This window comes from Triturus cristatus, chromosome 4_2 (genome assembly GCF_964204655.1).
Source record: "Triturus cristatus chromosome 4_2, aTriCri1.1, whole genome shotgun sequence".
NCBI lineage: Eukaryota > Metazoa > Chordata > Amphibia > Caudata > Salamandridae > Triturus > Triturus cristatus.
This window is the reverse complement of record NC_140586.1, coordinates 652523870-652541508: the sequence shown is the minus strand read 5'-3', so window position 1 is coordinate 652541508 and position 17639 is coordinate 652523870. Positions and strand designations below refer to the sequence as shown.

At 40.9% G+C, this 17639-nt stretch overlaps 1 protein-coding gene across 2 annotated transcripts in view; it reads left to right on the top strand.

The window, feature by feature from the left end:
• The window catches only part of ROR1 (ROR family WNT receptor 1), a 665735-nt gene that overhangs the window by 494353 nt on the left and 153743 nt on the right, over positions 1-17639 (top strand). The window lies entirely within an intron of this gene.

Here is a 17639-nt window from a genome sequence, read left to right as displayed (position 1 = left end):
AACATTCACTGGTATGATGAGGAATGTTCCAAGAAGAATACAACCCTTTTGGTAGCCCTTAGATCGAGACATACGGCTCCAAGTGGGAGTTGTTTCTAAAGCAACTGAGGAAAGTATACAAATTCTTAGCCAAAATAAAATAAGAAGCAGTTGCAACATAAAGTCAAGTTTATGATGAAAATAGCTGTACTTGAAAAAGATGCCAGGAAATTCTGGGAAATAGTTAAATTGGAGCACAGGCCATCCAACTAATTTTGACCGGGGGTCTCCAGAATAGCTTTGACACTTCTTCAGCCAATACAATAACTCTAATAATTCAGAAAGAATTTAATGAACAACTTGGAAAATCAAATTTTCAGGATCTGGACTAAGGTGATGATTTACATTACAGGAAGTAAGAGAGGCAATCGTCTCCCAGAAATACAATAAAGCACTGGGTCTAGATTGAGTTCCCACCAATGTTTTTCAAATAAATACTTCTATATGGGCCCCTAGTCTCAAAGCATAATGCCATATGGAACACAGGAGGAGTCCCAGAGTTATGGAAGACGGCTATTATAGTTCCAATATTTAAAAAATGCTCTTGTGCAGACCCAGGGACCTCTCATCTGATCTATGATGGATGGGGTGGGGTTGGCAAAATCTATGGAAGGTTATTGCTTAACCATATCCAGGATTGGATTGAGAAACAACAGACCAGGCAATGAGATTACATTTGACTGTAATGATCAAAATGTAAAGGCTGATTTTTATTTAATTAACATAACTCTTTTTTGTTCCATCTTGGAGGTCCAAATGATGCCCAGGAAATTACTTGTTGCTTTGAAGCGCCTCCACTATAATTCCTCTGCCATGGTTTTATATCATGAAACAGAAGAATGTACCATAGAATTTGCCACCAAAACAGGCATTCAACAAGGTTGCATCCTGGTACCCCCATTGCTTAATTTAGAAATAAATAAAGTGGACAGCTTTCTTATGGACCTAAATCTAGATACCTTGATAATGGGTGGAGAAAAAAATTATATTTTCCTGTTTGCGTATAATTGTGTCCTATTAAATAGAACAGAGCTTGCAATGCGCAGACAACTAAGGGTCTTTGATTACTATTTAACATCAAAAAAGCTACTACTAATGTCACCATAACCAAACTCATGATCATGACTCAAAGAAGTAAGTTTTAAAATAACTTTTGAAAATGAATGAAATACTCCTGTAGCATTTAATTATTTGAGAATTTGTTTTGATTATAAGCTGTCATGGACAAAGCAACTAATATGACACAGAAATGCAAATGCTGTTTTTTGCGTTGCAAGAGGAATATCGGAGGCCCATCCAAAAAGGAAGTCTTTGAAATTTCTAAGATGAAAACTGTTGCATCCACTCCTTATGGGGCCGAACTGTGGGGTTTTAGGCAGGCTATCGATTTTCAAAAGATTGAAACTCTTTGGTCACAGTTAAATTTTGGCCCTGGCACCCCAATGGTAGCTTTAAGACTTGAACTGGGCCTGCACAGTAATAGTTTAACTATTATGGGCTTTAAATCAAGAATACAAATCATCAAGGAAAATTATTGAAAAAGTGTACTATCTCAAGTATAATCTTAGCGAAGCGGCTTGCTCTATTCGTACATGGATTTTAGTGTCTGCAAGTTGTAGAATCCTCATTTAGATCTAAGACAACCAGAGCCTAAGAGAAGTCTTCATGTCAATTTCAGACTAGGAATGTTACCTGGATATTTCTCTTAGCATCCACTAAGAAAAGAAGCAAAAATACTGATCACTCTGATCTCTGCTCGTGCGATCTAGGTGGACGGGAAACATTGAATTGTTTCATGCTATTCTGTACAAAACCCTGACCCTAATGAAACCGATCCTCCATCCTTTATTCTGAAAATATAAAGTAAGGAATTATAGTAAGGCAATGATTATAGGTATCACCAGACTGAGCTAGCATGTATTTTTTTTTATGGTGGCTACAATAAACGTCTCCACATGGAGTCTCAGGAGAAGTGGCTGTTTGAAACCTTCTTTATAATAATTTATTTGTCCATGAATTGTGCTGATTAATCTATGATTGCTTAGTTGCTGTTTTTAATGAAACATCTGTTTATAGTTCATTTTTTAATTTTAATTTTATTAAGCATTCGTTTACAAGCGGTATCATGGCGCTATGGGCGATTTACCAGGCAGGAGTATATGTCACTAGGAAGATGGGTGTGCCTGCTTAAACAGCCAAGTATTAAGTTATTGCCTAAAGCAGAAGTAGCTGGTGTAAGAATGTAAGATTACAGGAATAGAGCTTCAGAGGGAGGGAGCTAGGAAAGAGAATTCACTGCCTCCCATTCCAGTCATCTTAACTTGGGGGAGGGCAAGGAGTGAGGAGGAAGATGGACGAAGTTCTCGCACTTGACAGGACTTATTTAGTTTTCCTTGTGGAAAACATGGAACCTCCCGTAGGATTGTTTTAAAGGTAAAACAACAGACTTAAAATGTAATCCTCTGTTTCTAGGGAAATCCAATGGAGTTCTCTGAGCAAAATGGTTACATTTGAGTGTGTTGGTGAACTATGTATCAGTCTTACTGCTTGGTTCTGATCACATCGTTGTCTGTGAATCCGTTTCTTGGGGAGACTTATGTACAAGGAATTGCCATAGTCAAGTTTCAACATGACTAAAGCTATAGTTACTATTTCTAAACCATCCTGGGAAAGAAATGTACCTTTTTTGATCTTTTTCAAGATAAAGAAGCAAGAAGAGATTAAAGCACCAATTTGTGGTTTTCAAGATAGAACTCCATCGATAATTATTTCAACACTTTTTGCCTGACCCTTTGGGGTGGGAGTCGGGCCCATTTCTACTGGCAAGCAAAGTTGATTCCACAGACAGTCCTTGTTTTTTAGATGACCTTTTTTTGTTTTGTTTGTGTTTAATTTCAATTGATTGCTGCTCATTGATTCCTAGGTAAAGTGCATGGTATATTGCAATGAGTCCTGTAAGGCGATCTAGCCATCCAGGCGGAAGAGAATCTGGGAGCCATGAGCGTAGTTGTAGATAAGACAGTCTCTTTGCCTGAGCTCTTTAAGGAGAAGCCTCATATAAATATCAAAGCGGTGGGGCAGAGGGATGAATCCTGAGGCAACTACGTCACCTCTACTGTGGTGAATTTGAATGGATCAAGGTGCACTGCCTGTGAATGATTGCATAAGAATTTTATGATTTATTCAATTGCATGATGGCCCACTAATATTTTAATGTTAATGTGGAAATCAGGAAAACTCACTTTGATCTTGTTAATTTGGTCCATGAAATATCTATTCAACCAATTACAGAAGTCTTGAGTAGGAGCAATCGTCACAGAAATTTTGTCAGGTGCCATCAATTGCTGCACTATTTTAAATATATTCTTCTGTCAACTGGATGATTTCAACATCCTAGTTATAAAGAAGGTGGTTTTGGTTTGACTGAGGAGGAGTATATATTTCAGCAACGCATTCTGGCAGTCTCTGAATGATCTCTACACCAATGCCGCTCAAGGTGGCATAATATACGCTTGGCATCCTTTAAGTCCTGAGAGAACCAAGGAGCCTGTCTGGTCCGAGTTTTAGCTCTTGACTTAGTTAGTGGAACATGTATGTTACTGGTTGCTGTCAGCCATTGTTTATAATCTTCTGCGGATACGTTGATGTTCGAAGCCAAGTAGGTCGTGGAGTTGATCAGGGTTTTTTTCATGCTTTCTATATTTCCTTCCTAGAATATTTTTGTCAAGCAGTGCAGTTGTTACTTTAGGAGGGAAGCCAAAATGTAATCCAATGATGATTGAAGCATATACAAGTAGATACTTCCAGATTGATAACCATGGTGTTTATGTCCACTGTAGGTCCAACGAGTTCCCTTTGAAATGAATTTGGCCTAACATATGTTGGTGAAATTTTAAATTGTTCATTAATTCTAAGAATTCATGGCTCTTTCGATCACTAATGTTATTATTGCCCTAATAGTTGAAGTCACCAATTAAGTGAATCTTGGAATATTCGACCAGTAAAGGGCATAATATATTGTAAAATTGGTGGGGAAAATCTGACCTATAATTAGGAGGGTGTTAGGTAACCAGAAAGATCAGTGTCTGATTGTTTACCTCGATTTTAAGTATAAATAATTCCACATTCTGTACTATTTCGAATTGAAGAAGGGAAGATTTGAGTTTTTGGTGAACAATCACTGCCACTACCTCCTCCTCTCTTATCACCCATCCTGTTTGCCTGGTAAACTTCATACACATCAGGTAAGGCTGCTAATAAGTCAGGGGTGGTCTCCCTTGTTAGCCAAGCTTCGGTAAGCAATATGATATCTGGACAGTCAGTACTGAGTAGGTCGAATATCTCCGCTCTGTGCTTTGCTAATGAGCGAGTGTTTAACTAAGCGATATGTAAGTTATTACAATTGTTTGATGGAATGTAGCTGTCATCTCTATTGTGTTAATGCCAGGAGCCTAGATGATGGCAAGTACATTGTTAGGATTCAATATATTTGCTATATTATTGCTTATATGGTAGCTTACTTTATGAAGAACTCTCAGTTCTGAGGAGGAAAGGTTTATAAGAAAACAGTTAGCAGCAAAGGTTTCAGAGCAACTTTTGATTGTGCACCTCAGCATTATATTAAGTTGCTCAAAGAAGTAATTAGCATGTAACAAGCAATCAGCGTGTAACAATCTTACTGCGCTACTGGAGCAGAGGAAAAATGGTTGCTGTGCTCCCTCTGAGTAGCCCTGCAATTGAATTCATAGTCTCAGAACAAGCTTAACCCCACTTTAAAAATAAAGAACCCCCCACCAAAGGGCAATTTTGGTTTAAAAGAAAAAAAGTTAATAGCAAAAGTTTTAGAGCAATTTTTCGATGTGCAACTCAGCAACTTAATGTTCTGCATATGAGCAATACAATTTAGCAGCAAGAGTTTTAGAGCGATTTTCAGTTGTGCAGTAAAGCAATGTTATATTGTTCAAATAAGCAATACAGCATTTAACTATCAATTTTATCAGAAGTGCCTAGATTTGTCAGCAAATCAGTAAAGCCATCACTTATCATGCTGCATGTCCTTACCACAACTTGCAATATATGGGGCAGGAAGGAGGCTAACCCAGGAGCTACAACGTGTGCTTCAGAAAATGGTGCCTCTTACTGTGGAATACAGGGGAGAAAGAAGGCCCACCACCGCACCCTCAAAATAGCGCTGCAATTGAATTCCTAGTCTCAGAGCAAGTTAAAAACCACTAAAGAAACCCTTCAAAAAGGTAATGACGCATATACCCAAATTTCTATTCTGATTCATTATGCGATTGATCATTTTTTATTTGCATGATATGTTCTATAGTTAATGATTTTTCTACTCCAATTGTTATTTAATTTTTATTGTATGTCTTTTTTACCTGAGACAATTATCAGTAAAGTCAGTTCGAGACTCAGTGACAAAGTTAGGCTCAGAGTGAGAAGCAACAACCAAATGGTTGGTCAAAATCACACGGAGTCTCTGGTAGAGTATGGTCAATGCTGATGAAGGAATGCCTTAAATTCCAATAAGATTAGAGACAGGATTAAAAAGGGCAACAGGCAGTTAGCTTTGTGCTCCCCTTTACAATAATTGTTCCACTTGACCCAGTCACACGAAAGGCCACATGTGGGACTTTGTGGCGGGTCAAAACAGTCTGTAAAAAGTCGCTGATAACACTATCATTCCATATTCTGAGCTGTGCAACCATGACAACAATGATGATTACACTGTGAACAAGAAACATATCCAAAAAGGCTTTAACAGAAAAAGGTCACTCTTAATTTAAAAGGCTTTTCCAATCAGCTGACCGCCTCTGGTCGCTCCCGTAAAGTGAAAGCAATGGAAATGGTCATCTCCAGACCCATAGTTTCAAGAAAGGATCTTCCACTTCTTGGGCTTTCTCAGGCCAAGCCTCTAAATTGCAGGACTCTGTATCTGTACCCTTGAGTGAAATAATTCATTCAGCCATTTAGGCACCCACTAAATAGAGTCTTGAAGCATACATCAATGAACCTTCTAATAAATCTTGCTCCTCAAATGTTACTCATTAAACGATAGTAACTGAATCTGATGCTGAAATGATATCTGATCTGTCGAAGCACTAGCCTTGTTCGGTTGCCTCAAAGTCGCTTAACGTGTAACAACCCAGATCTAGTAACGCAATTAATTGAAGTGGCGCACGGTTAATCTTAGGAATATGTTCTTGGGTCGAAGTATTGGTCAGCTCCGCTTCTTTTATTTATCATCGATCCTGTGTTACTGCCAAACTCTGGTGTTTTTGTATCAGTAATGACTGTGATGTCTTGTGAGCTATTTTGGCACTTCTTGGACCTGTCTGCTACAATGTAAGAGTTAAGTATCGACTCCCTACCGGTCAGTTGCCACAGAGAGCTGTTTTTCCTACTTTAGATGCATTGAAGGAACAGACTGTTAGGCCTAAGAAATCTAGAGTAAGAAGATATTAGTGCATCATATACAGGATTATGTACCCCCAGCTGTACATCATAGGGATATCTTAAGTTTCAAGAAGAATTTTATGACCTTATAAATAGGTGCAAGAGGCCGAATGCTAAGGGACACCTTCCGTCACAAAGACAATCATGAGAGGTGAGATGCAGCACACATAGAAAGAGGAAATAAGAGGAGAAATAAAAGTATTTCTCCTCGTTGCGCCTCCTTACCCCTCCCCTGCGGAGGCGTAGGATTCTGACACGTTCCCATGTTTATGAAACGTCACCCACAGCACCACCCATGGAATGCCCCTTTCATGCAAAGTGCTGTGTAAAAAATGGTCGAATTTACAAGCCCACGAAAAGTTGTGCGGGTGGCCTTATTTGTCTCTGTAAATATGGAGTACCACACTGCGCCACCGGTGCACCAGAAAAAGTAACGCACCGGCAGCGCCAGGGGATGTAAATATGCCCCTCAGTGGTGATGTCACAGCTAGTCTGCAGTATGCAGATTACTTATTATTTTATACCATGCAATATATATTGTACACGTTTAGTTAACTAGCTCCTTATTTTGCCAGACCTTCAATTTTGTGTAAAAAAAGAACTGTAAAACGTTTGCAACAGTGATGCACGGAGATGCTGCAGCTTCCTTCCTTTGCTCTTTCTCAATGAATTTCTCCCTGCGACTGTTGGTGCTGTAATAAATCTCAGAGCGCCCTGCGACTGTTGGTGCTGTAATAAATCTCAGAGTGCCCTGCGACTGTTGGTGCTGTAATAAATCTCAGAGTGCCCTGCGACTGTTGGTGCTGTATTAAATCTCAGAGTGCCCTGCGACTGTTGGTGCTGTAATAAATCTCAGAGTGCCCTGCGACTGTTGGTGCTGTAATAAATCTCAGAGTGCCCTGCGACTGTTGGTGCTGTAATAAATCTCGGAGTGCCCTGCGACTGTTGGTGCTGTAATAAATCTCAGAGTGCCCTGCGACTGTTGGTGCTGTAATACATCTCAGAGTGCCCTGCGACTGTTGGTGCTGTAATACATCTCAGAGTGCCCTGCGACTGTTGGGGCTGTAATAAATCTCAGAGTGCCCTGCGACTGTTGGTGCTGTAATAAATCTCAGAGTGCCCTGCGACTGTTGGTGCTGTAATACATCTCAGAGTGCTGTAATACATCTCAGAGTGCCCTGCGACTGTTGGTGCTGTAATAAATCTCAGAGTGCCCTGCGACTGTTGGTGCTGTAATAAATCTCAGAGTGCCCTGCGACTGTTGGTGCTGTAATACATCTCAGAGGGCTGTAATACATCTCAGAGTGCCCTGCGACTGTTGGTGCTGTAATAAATCTCAGAGTGCTCTGCGACTGTTGGTGCTGTAATGAATCTCAGAGTGCCCTGTGACTGTTGGTGCTGTAATAAATCTCAGAGTGCCCTGCGACTGTTGGTGCTGTAATAAATCTCAGAGTGCCCTGCGACTGTTGGTGCTGTAATAAATCTCAGAGTGCCCTGCGACTGTTGGTGCTGTAATAAATCTCAGAGTGCCCTGCGACTGTTGGTGCTGTAATAAATCTCAGAGTGCTCTGCGACTGTTGGTGCTGTAATGAATCTCAGAGTGCCCTGTGACTGTTGGTGCTGTAATAAATCTCAGAGTGCCCTGCGACTGTTGGTGCTGTAATAAATCTCAGAGTGCCCTGCGACTGTTGGTGCTGTAATAAATCTCAGAGTGCCCTGCGACTGTTGGTGCTGTAATAAATCTCAGAGTGCCCTGCGACTGTTGGTGCTGTAATACATCTCAGAGTGCTGTAATACATCTCAGAGTGCCCTGCGACTGTTGGTGCTGTAATAAATCTCAGAGTGCTCTGCGACTGTTGGTGCTATAATGAATCTCAGAGTGCCCTGTGACTGTTGGTGCTGTAATAAATCTCGGAGTCCCCTGCGACTGTTGGTGCTGTAATAAATCTCAGAGTGCCCTGCGACTGTTGGTGCTGTAATACATCTCAGAGTGCCCTGCGACTGTTGGTGCTGTAATACATCTCAGAGTGCCCTGCGACTGTTGGGGCTGTAATAAATCTCAGAGTGCCCTGCGACTGTTGGTGCTGTAATAAATCTCAGAGTGCCCTGCGACTGTTGGTGCTGTAATACATCTCAGAGTGCTGTAATACATCTCAGAGTGCCCTGCGACTGTTGGTGCTGTAATAAATCTGAGAGTGCCCTGCGACTGTTGGTGCTGTAATAAATCTCAGAGTGCCCTGCGACTGTTGGTGCTGTAATACATCTCAGAGTGCTGTAATACATCTCAGAGTGCCCTGCGACTGTTGGTGCTGTAATAAATCTCAGAGTGCTCTGCGACTGTTGGTGCTGTAATGAATCTCAGAGTGCCCTGTGACTGTTGGTGCTGTAATAAATCTCAGAGTGCCCTGCGACTGTTGGTGCTGTAATAAATCTCAGAGTGCCCTGCGACTGTTGGTGCTGTAATAAATCTCAGAGTGCCCTGCGACTGTTGGTGCTGTAATAAATCTCAGAGTGCCCTGCGACTGTTGGTGCTGTAATAAATCTCAGAGTGCTCTGCGACTGTTGGTGCTGTAATGAATCTCAGAGTGCCCTGTGACTGTTGCTGCTGTAATAAATCTCAGAGTGCCCTGCGACTGTTGGTGCTGTAATAAATCTCAGAGTGCCCTGCGACTGTTGGTGCTGTAATAAATCTCGGAGCGTGCTTGCATGCATTCCTCTGCTGGAAAATTAGCATTACTTGCATCCTACAGGTGCGAGTGTCTAACTCGGATCCAGACAGCCTCACAGATGCTACTCACTGAATCAAACGCTAAGTGAAAAGGCTGTTTGTTGGTGCATGTTTTGCTTCCAAGAACTAACCGAAAAGCCATAAGTGCTCAATCAAATAAAGTGCCATGACTTGGGGACAGAAAACTGAACTTCAAGGCGAGACCACAAATCCGTTTGATGCTTGACGCGTGTATTTGCACAAGATTGGGCACACTTTAAACTTCAGACTTCGGCCTTGAAGGTAACATCAGTTGTCTTCAGTTTTAACTTATTGGAATCATAAGAATGACTTATAATGTGGTGTGTGTATGTTGGCAAACCCCCAAGCCAGAAAGAATGTTCCGCCTTCGGCTCTGCAGACGCACTCCCATGTCACTGCACAGTTCAGGCAGCCTGAGTTCAGTGAACCCCTAGCACAACATTCCCTCTTGTGGGGTTATTTTTCATCTGTGGCTTCTGTGTTCCAACTTTGAAGCTGGGCATTCTGTTGAGACACATATTTCCTAAGTTGCGTGTTTTTGTGGGAATGAGGGAGGGCCCATTGTGTGTTTGGTGCTGCAGAAGGATTTAATAAGAGTGGTATGGGTGAGAAAAGAGCAGGCAGGGAAATATTTGAGCTAGAAAATAAAAATGCATTTCTTAAATAGTTTTTAGGTTAGTGAAAAAGAGATATAGGATCGCTTTGAAGAATGGTTCCTTTCATGTGTCCTTCTTATCTCTCTTTATCAGATTTCGAACCATTCCCTTGATATCTTGTGAGTAACTGAAGCAGCTTATGTTTTTTGCAAACGAAAATTAAAGGTTACTGGGAGGCTATAGTTAGCTTTGGTGATAACACTTTAACACGTGGTTAAGATAAACCTTTAAAATGTGCTTAACAAACAGTTAAAGTGCAGGTATGGTTTCAAACAAAAACAGAAAAACCACTGAAATTCGCAAATAATGGCTACAACCACAATCCATAATTCGTACAACAGCCATGAAAATCATAACTTGCAAACCTAGTGCAATGCTCATGGCCTTACCTTAGATGTGACATATGTAATTACAGATGTTCATAAATGCTACTACAGAGGACGCGGGCATCTCATTTCCATTAACACTATGAAAGAGAGGGCAAGGAATTCAGTATTACTTATTGATTTGAGTAGGTCTTATTATTAAGGATGTTGTGCTTGAAAGTGTTGTTACTAGTTGGTATAAATTATTCTGAGGTCCTAAACATTACAGTCAGTGTGTGTGTTATGGTTGTGCACAATATTTCAATCATCATTGAAAACGGTTTTGTATCCTACTCTTTTACTGAGAGATTTTAATCTTAAATTCCCAACGGCCAGTAGTATACATCTTATTCCGCTTGGCTCTATTGCTCTATTTTGTGAATAGTAGTGTATAGTAGAAAATTAAAATTATAGTCATTTGATTATTAGGTCTCGCCTGACCCAGCGCATGTGCTGGTCTGGCGAGACTTATTGAGAGGGCTCCAAAAAGTGCTACCAGGCCAGCCTAGAGCTAAAGTGCATGTGCGCGGGCGCGCGCGCCGCGCTTTACCGCGATCACTTTCGTGCCCGCTTTGATGTTTGATCGTGATCGCGATCACTTTCACTTTCACGGAATAGCCAATAGGTCTCGCTTTTGGGACCTTATAAGTATTTAGTTATGCAACTGTTGCATGGCTAAACACTTATAAGGTCCCAAAGGCGAGACCTATTGGCTATGGCAATGCTTGTTTTTATTCTTGAGCCTAGTTGCAGGGTACAAGCCTTGAGCTCCCAAAAAGTGCTTGTGTACACCTTAGTATTTCCCCAACGCTATCAGACAAGAGACTTCTTCACTGTGGATTAGGGATAATTATAAGAGAATTATTGACACCAAACAATGTGTATTAGTCTAACAATTAAGTCTCATAGATACCAGTTTAATAACAATCTCTGGGAAAAAAATATTTTCAGTGCTCCCTTATTCATCTCCCAAAACATTATTCACAAATGTGGCTCCTATGTCCTCAAGTTTACCAACACACATACAGCCCTAATGATATATTATTTTTAACTCTCCTTTTGGAGATACTGATGTCTTAAAATTATAAAATTACAGTGTAAAAAAGAATTAATAAGACAATTTTCCTAACAAGACAAAGCCACTGGCATTGCAAGAAAATATAATTTCACTACCTATCAAGCTGAATTATATTACAATTTCAACGTTTCAAAAGCTAATGTTTCCACACAGGAATGGTTGATTTTATTCCTGACAAAGATATCTAGAATTTGAAAACATTATGATACTGACAGTTCAAGCTGATTTTGATCAGCAGAAATTGATACGCATTGGTTATCAAAGAATGTCACAGTTAGATTGCTTAGTGAAATTAACAATTTAGCGTCAAAACATTCCACACCTTTGCTATATCATGCTAGAATATTCAATCTTGCTTGCCATAACTAAGCCTGTATTCTTAGGCGACTATGGGGCACCCAAATGTCTGAAAACCCTCCCACGCTGGTTATCATTCAGTGTATATTACAGAAGGAACGACAGAACTCATTCTTCTTTCTACATAACCCTCATGTCAGATTTCAAGCAGTATGACTGCCTTTGTTGACAATACAGAATCTATTCTCCTGGATGCCAATAAATCCCAACCCCCTTTATTAATGTTGTAGACCACTCCACTGTCTTCAACACCTTCCACCATTAAATCATTATGTAAAACGTAGGTAGCTGAAGATGATGAAAATGACAAGAATTCATTCATTTTAAATAGGGAGCCTTTTATCTACCGGATTACCAGATTATTCTCAACAGCACACTGCTGCGTCTCACAGGGATTAGATGTGTTCATTTGACTGTTTACCATAAATGCAAAACCTCTATATAAAATCTTAGCGGACAAGGAGATGCGCTTGTTTTTTCTTTACAGCCAATAATATTATTGTCACTAATCTTCTTAATGATATCTATAGCATTGTGCAGAACTGAATGGAAAAGGTCGGTAGGCTAACCCCCTCGAAAACTGACCGCTTTCTATTATGCTCCATACATAACATAAGAAAATGTCTGTGATGCAGGAGAGAAATCACTGAAAAATACAGTGCAAGATAAAAGTTCACAGATATCCCTTACTTAGTTATGGATTGGGGTTATCTGACCCAGTCACTTCAAGCTTACCGCAAACGCTCTTCGGTGAGTTTAATATGGTGGTTATTACACAAGATTTATGTGAGAGAGTAGTTTATCTTTTTGGAGGGCTAGAAACTGTGTAATCCAAAATACCAATCAACATTTCACAAAGGATTAAGAACCCAGAAGGCAGAATGTGCATGCACATTAATGTGAGAGTGCACTTGAATGTATATTTCAACATGCAGAAATGTAGACGTTATTGTACTCCAGTGGTGATGGTAAGATTCCGGTTGCTGGACTCTGATAGGGGCTGGGTTTGTAAGTTACCATTGTCGAGTAAGATTGTATGATGTGTTATTGCCCTACTTTTGACAGACTGCCATGAAGTATTTGACAGAATCAATATTCTACTTGACTTGACAACTCAATTTTTGTCATTACTGGTGATGAGAATGTGTTCCTGATGAATTTAGGCTCGTCGTTCTTTGAATAGAGATATTTTTTAAAGTTTTAGTTGTGACTATTAAATTGATTATTATAAACGTGGAAACGTTCTTCAGCACCTAACACATGTGACTGCAATGCAGAGATAAGCATATTTGCATAATAGTCATATAAATAAGGGGATTAAAAACATCCTTATGGAAAGGTGTCATTAATGTCCAAACCTATGTGTAAAGGTAGCGCTTTTCAATGTGTTTCAACCCCTTTATGTGTCCTCAAGTGTGGTTCTGCGGATTAAGCGTAAAAGATACTTAGAGTTTAGGAGAGCAGGCGCACGTCTGGAAATCTGCAGTGTTCCCGCCCCACCAAATTTGCTGTTTTCTCACTCTATTCAGAGCCATGGAAGCACCAGGTTTACAGTCAAAAAGCTTTTGCTGTCTCTGATGGCAGACCATTCACATAGAGGCTGCCAAGTCAAAGTGACAGTCATTCCGCCCCATTCACATAGAGGCCTCCAAGTCACAGTGACAGACATCCCGCCCCATTCACATAGAGGCCGCCAAGTCAAAGTGACAGTCATCCCGCCCTAGTCACATAGAGGCCTCCAAGTCACAGTGACAGACATCCCGCCCCATTCACATAGAGGCCGCCAAGTCAAAGTGACAGTCATCCCGCCCTATTCACATAGAGGCCGCCAAGTCAAAGTGACAGTCATCCCGCCCCGTTGAGGATAGGCCGACCGGCACTCATTTTCCCTGCCCGTGTCCACGATGCCTCACTTTTTTAATTATATCTCCCTATGTGCAGATCATGTTTACTTTTCGAAGTTTAAAGATATTTGGAATTTGGATTAGTCCCACAATGGCAAATTGCATTTTATTCTCTCAAATTAGTCATGCAAGTATCAGATTTACAATTGCGGAGACTCCCCTGGTGTAAACTTCTCACAGAACCTCCCATCCTAAAAGGAACTGCCAGATCACAGTGTCAGTTATTCCACTGTGCATTGAGCGCAGGGTGAATGACGTTCATTTTCCTTGCCTGTGTCTGTTATGGACAAGAGCAGGGAAAGTGCAGAATGGTCCCCATGCATAGAAAGTAAACTCCCTCTTCATTGGTGCCATATGTTCTTGTATTGAGAAAAGAAATTCTGGTTTTGAGAGAGGGCTTCATGAAACTGCAGCTTGGGTCCTCCTACGATTGCCCTCGATTTAGCATAGAGCGGTCTCTCATCCTCATTAGATAAAAGGACTTGGTTCCCACTGTGAAGCCAACCATTTCATTAATAATGGTCCCTGACCAATACATAAACAACTCTTTCCAAGCATGCCTTTAAATTAGTCCAGTTGCACTGTTCTGGGAGCAAGCTGGACGTACCCTCAATTCTTGTAGCCCTTCGGATACCTTTTGACAAAGCACTTCCTGGAAAGGTGTGCTGAAGATCATAACAAGATTCATGGGCACATGTATGCAGAAACTGAAATCCAAGAATGGGAAACGATTCTAGTCATATAAGTAAAGTACTACAAATCTCCCACACTTGGATCAAAATATCTTGGAGTAGGAGTAATTCAGAACAAGCATTAGTAAAGTGAATAGGTCTGGCTTTAATTTTAATGAGCCGGCATATGTAAACATGCTGTTTTATTACATTGAAGCCTGCACTACTTACTTTGCCAAGTCTTGTGAAAGACTAGCAAAAAAGTATTGCTTTTTGTATAAAATGCATATAGGAGAATATGAATTGAACATGACAGACCGCAAGCTGATTGAGTGTACCTTTCAGATATATAACAGTCCTTTACGCATTCCAATGGAAGCTCTTCCTGGAAAGCGGACTAGCCAATAGCATGAGGTGAGAGAGTAATACTCCTCTGGGTGATCCATATATATTTTGAAGCATTGTTAACAATACATATCGCAAACATCTTCACTGTCAAGCCAGACCTAAAATGGTGGGCCCTATCACATACTCTTATTCACCAAAAAAGGTGTTTTGACTGCATATTAAAGTAGTTTTGCATTTGTTATGCTCCCTTCTCATCGATGATCCTCCAAACAGATCCCAAAGCAATTCTATCTTCCTAAGAACTTAAGCTCTGGCCAATGGACACCAGCGCTGCAGACAACAGTGAGCAAAAACAGTTACACTGCGCTGTGAACAGGAAATCCTCTACAAGTCACTGCAGGAAGTCTTTCACTCAGATATTGGTCTTCAAGTCATTTCTAGCGCTTGTCAGAAAGGACATGTATACCGTTATAAGGGTCAGTGCCACATTGAATGCTCAAAATTAAAGGCAGCGAACCTTACTTTGATGAGGTAGATATTGTAAAATTACTATTCATGAAACATGTATTTCAACCAACGAAAAGTAAGCTGATATGTAAATTATTATCAATGTAAAAATGCTGTCCAAAACTGGCTTGAAAACAAATTATCAGTATCGCAGAAATTAAAGATGGTGAAGACTTTATATAGTCCAATACATATAATTATATATTGTCTCTAAATTCTCAAATTTGCCCTTTGATAAAAATACATTGATAGCATCTGCTGCCTTAAGATATGTTGGAATTAACGTAAGAGGCAAGCTGGGCAATAAATGTAATGATCTCAATGCAAGATCGGCACAAACAGCATACATTTATTTTATAGCAATTAAAGTGGACAACAGGGGGGAGAATGGGGTATGAGAGAAGCAACATAAACCACAGGGGGGTAGAAGGGGATGACTCAACACAGACATGGTGGAAGGATGACAAAGAAACAGGATTACAGCTGCCCCTGCAGTGCGCATGTTGGGTTGGCCGGCTCTATTACTATGCCCAGCCTGACATGTGCACTACGCTCCCAGAAATCCCCTGGCTGTAAACCAGCAAGGCTATTGCTGCCATAGGCCCCTAGCCTCAAAATGAGCAGTGGGTTAGCCTGCTCCCACCAATCCAGAGCTGCTCTCAGCATGAGGGCCGCTCCAGTGTTTGTTGTATTGGTGTCCACTGAGCAGGAAGAAAGTTCTTCCCTTTCCTGCTTGTGGACGCTAATTGAAACATAGGTGGTCACCCAGGGGAGCTATATATGGTGCCCCCCACCATATTTTTATAGTTGTAGCTGCCACTGATCACAGTGTGTTCAGCGGAAGGGCAGCAATCAAGCTGAAGTAATCAGTACTTTGTGTCAGCCACGGTCTGTGCAGGTAACAGCGGGGGGGCCGAGTAAGGGGGGATTTCGAGGAGCGATGTCGAGGGAAAATTAATTAATCGTCCCTCAAAATCCCCCCTTACTCAGCCCCACCGCCCCACTGCTGTTACCTGCATGGACCACGGATGCTTTGTGTATGTTCCAACCAAAACAAGAGGAAGTGAAGCGGCACGCGCTGGCCAGTTTGAAGGCAGCAAATGAGAGTGGCTGTGAAGCCAATGAACGGTAAGTCATGGTTGAACTGCAAGCCCTTTGTTATATATAGTACCTATTGCAAACAAGAGCTACAAATTAGATTATCTTGTTGATAAATTCATAGAAAGAGATGGGACTTAAATTGCACACCATTTTGCCAGTTTTATGTTCAGCCCTGGGGAGGTTTATATCAATGAAGAATTAAATTGGGTTGAAATCCTTCTCTGTCACCTGTCTTTGGCTTCTCCAATGAGGAATTTGGAAAACCAATTAAAACACAGTAAACTAAAAAATGTGAACTAATGTAAACCTAAGAAAATAATCGTTTGCTTATTTCCTATGAGACCAGTAAAAGTAGTCAGTAGATTTCCAAAAGTTTCTTCCCAATCCTTTTTCGAGCTCTCTTGTCAGAGAAGCATCTTGATCTGGTTAATATTGCATTAAAATAAAGACAACATTGTGTCATGTGTACTAGACCAGCCCTGTTAGGTTAAAAGCTTCATTCAAATGAGAAGGAAGTCACACATGTTTTCATTTATAGGAACATGTGCTTGTAATGTATAGTAATTTCTCCCTTTGCTTTAGCTAAAAAAAGAGTGTTTCGCCATGCCTTCCCTTATACAGAGAACAGTGATTTAGAAACTACAATAGCAAGCGCACATACAAATGAACAAACAAACCGAAATCACTGATATTTTTTAAGATAAAGCCAACAACGTACCACCAAACCACACCATATCTGGAGGACATGAGTTCATCTATTGATTGGTTTATATAACATTTAAATAGTGGATTAGATGAACGTTGTCATACCCAAGGTATAGGAATTATTATAAATGATTTACAAAAGTTGGGTTTGATGAAACTTACTGGAGAAAGCATTGATTGGATGGGAAGTAGTGTTCGAGACTTAAGGAGGCCCCGCCCTTTGGCAAAGGACCGCCCTCTATAGTTAGAGCTGCCTGCTCGCCTGTTGGGGATCTTTGTGCTTACACTGCATCCTCCGGTGTGGCAGGAAGAAGGCACAGATGAATGCCAAGCAGGCGCTATGCTTGTTTTAACCACTTGCCCTTCTTGTGTTTTTTAAACAAACTTTTACAGCAGGAATTTGTTTCAGAAAAACAGAACAATTGCCCTGAGGCAGAGAGAGATTTCTCCCTGTGCATTAGGGTCATTGTTTGTTTGCCCTGCCTGGGTCTGCCATGCATCGCATGCATCTGCTCAGGTCGCTTGGTGGGCATGAGGAGGAAAAATCAGTTGCTGTAGCCAGGCCCTAAATAATATGGAGGTACCACTGTGATGGACTGGTGGCCTGAGGCGGGCAGGCGAGCAAGCTGCCAGGCTATGACTCTACGACAGCAGAGTACATTCCTGCAGAGTCTCATAAGTAAAATTTGCAACA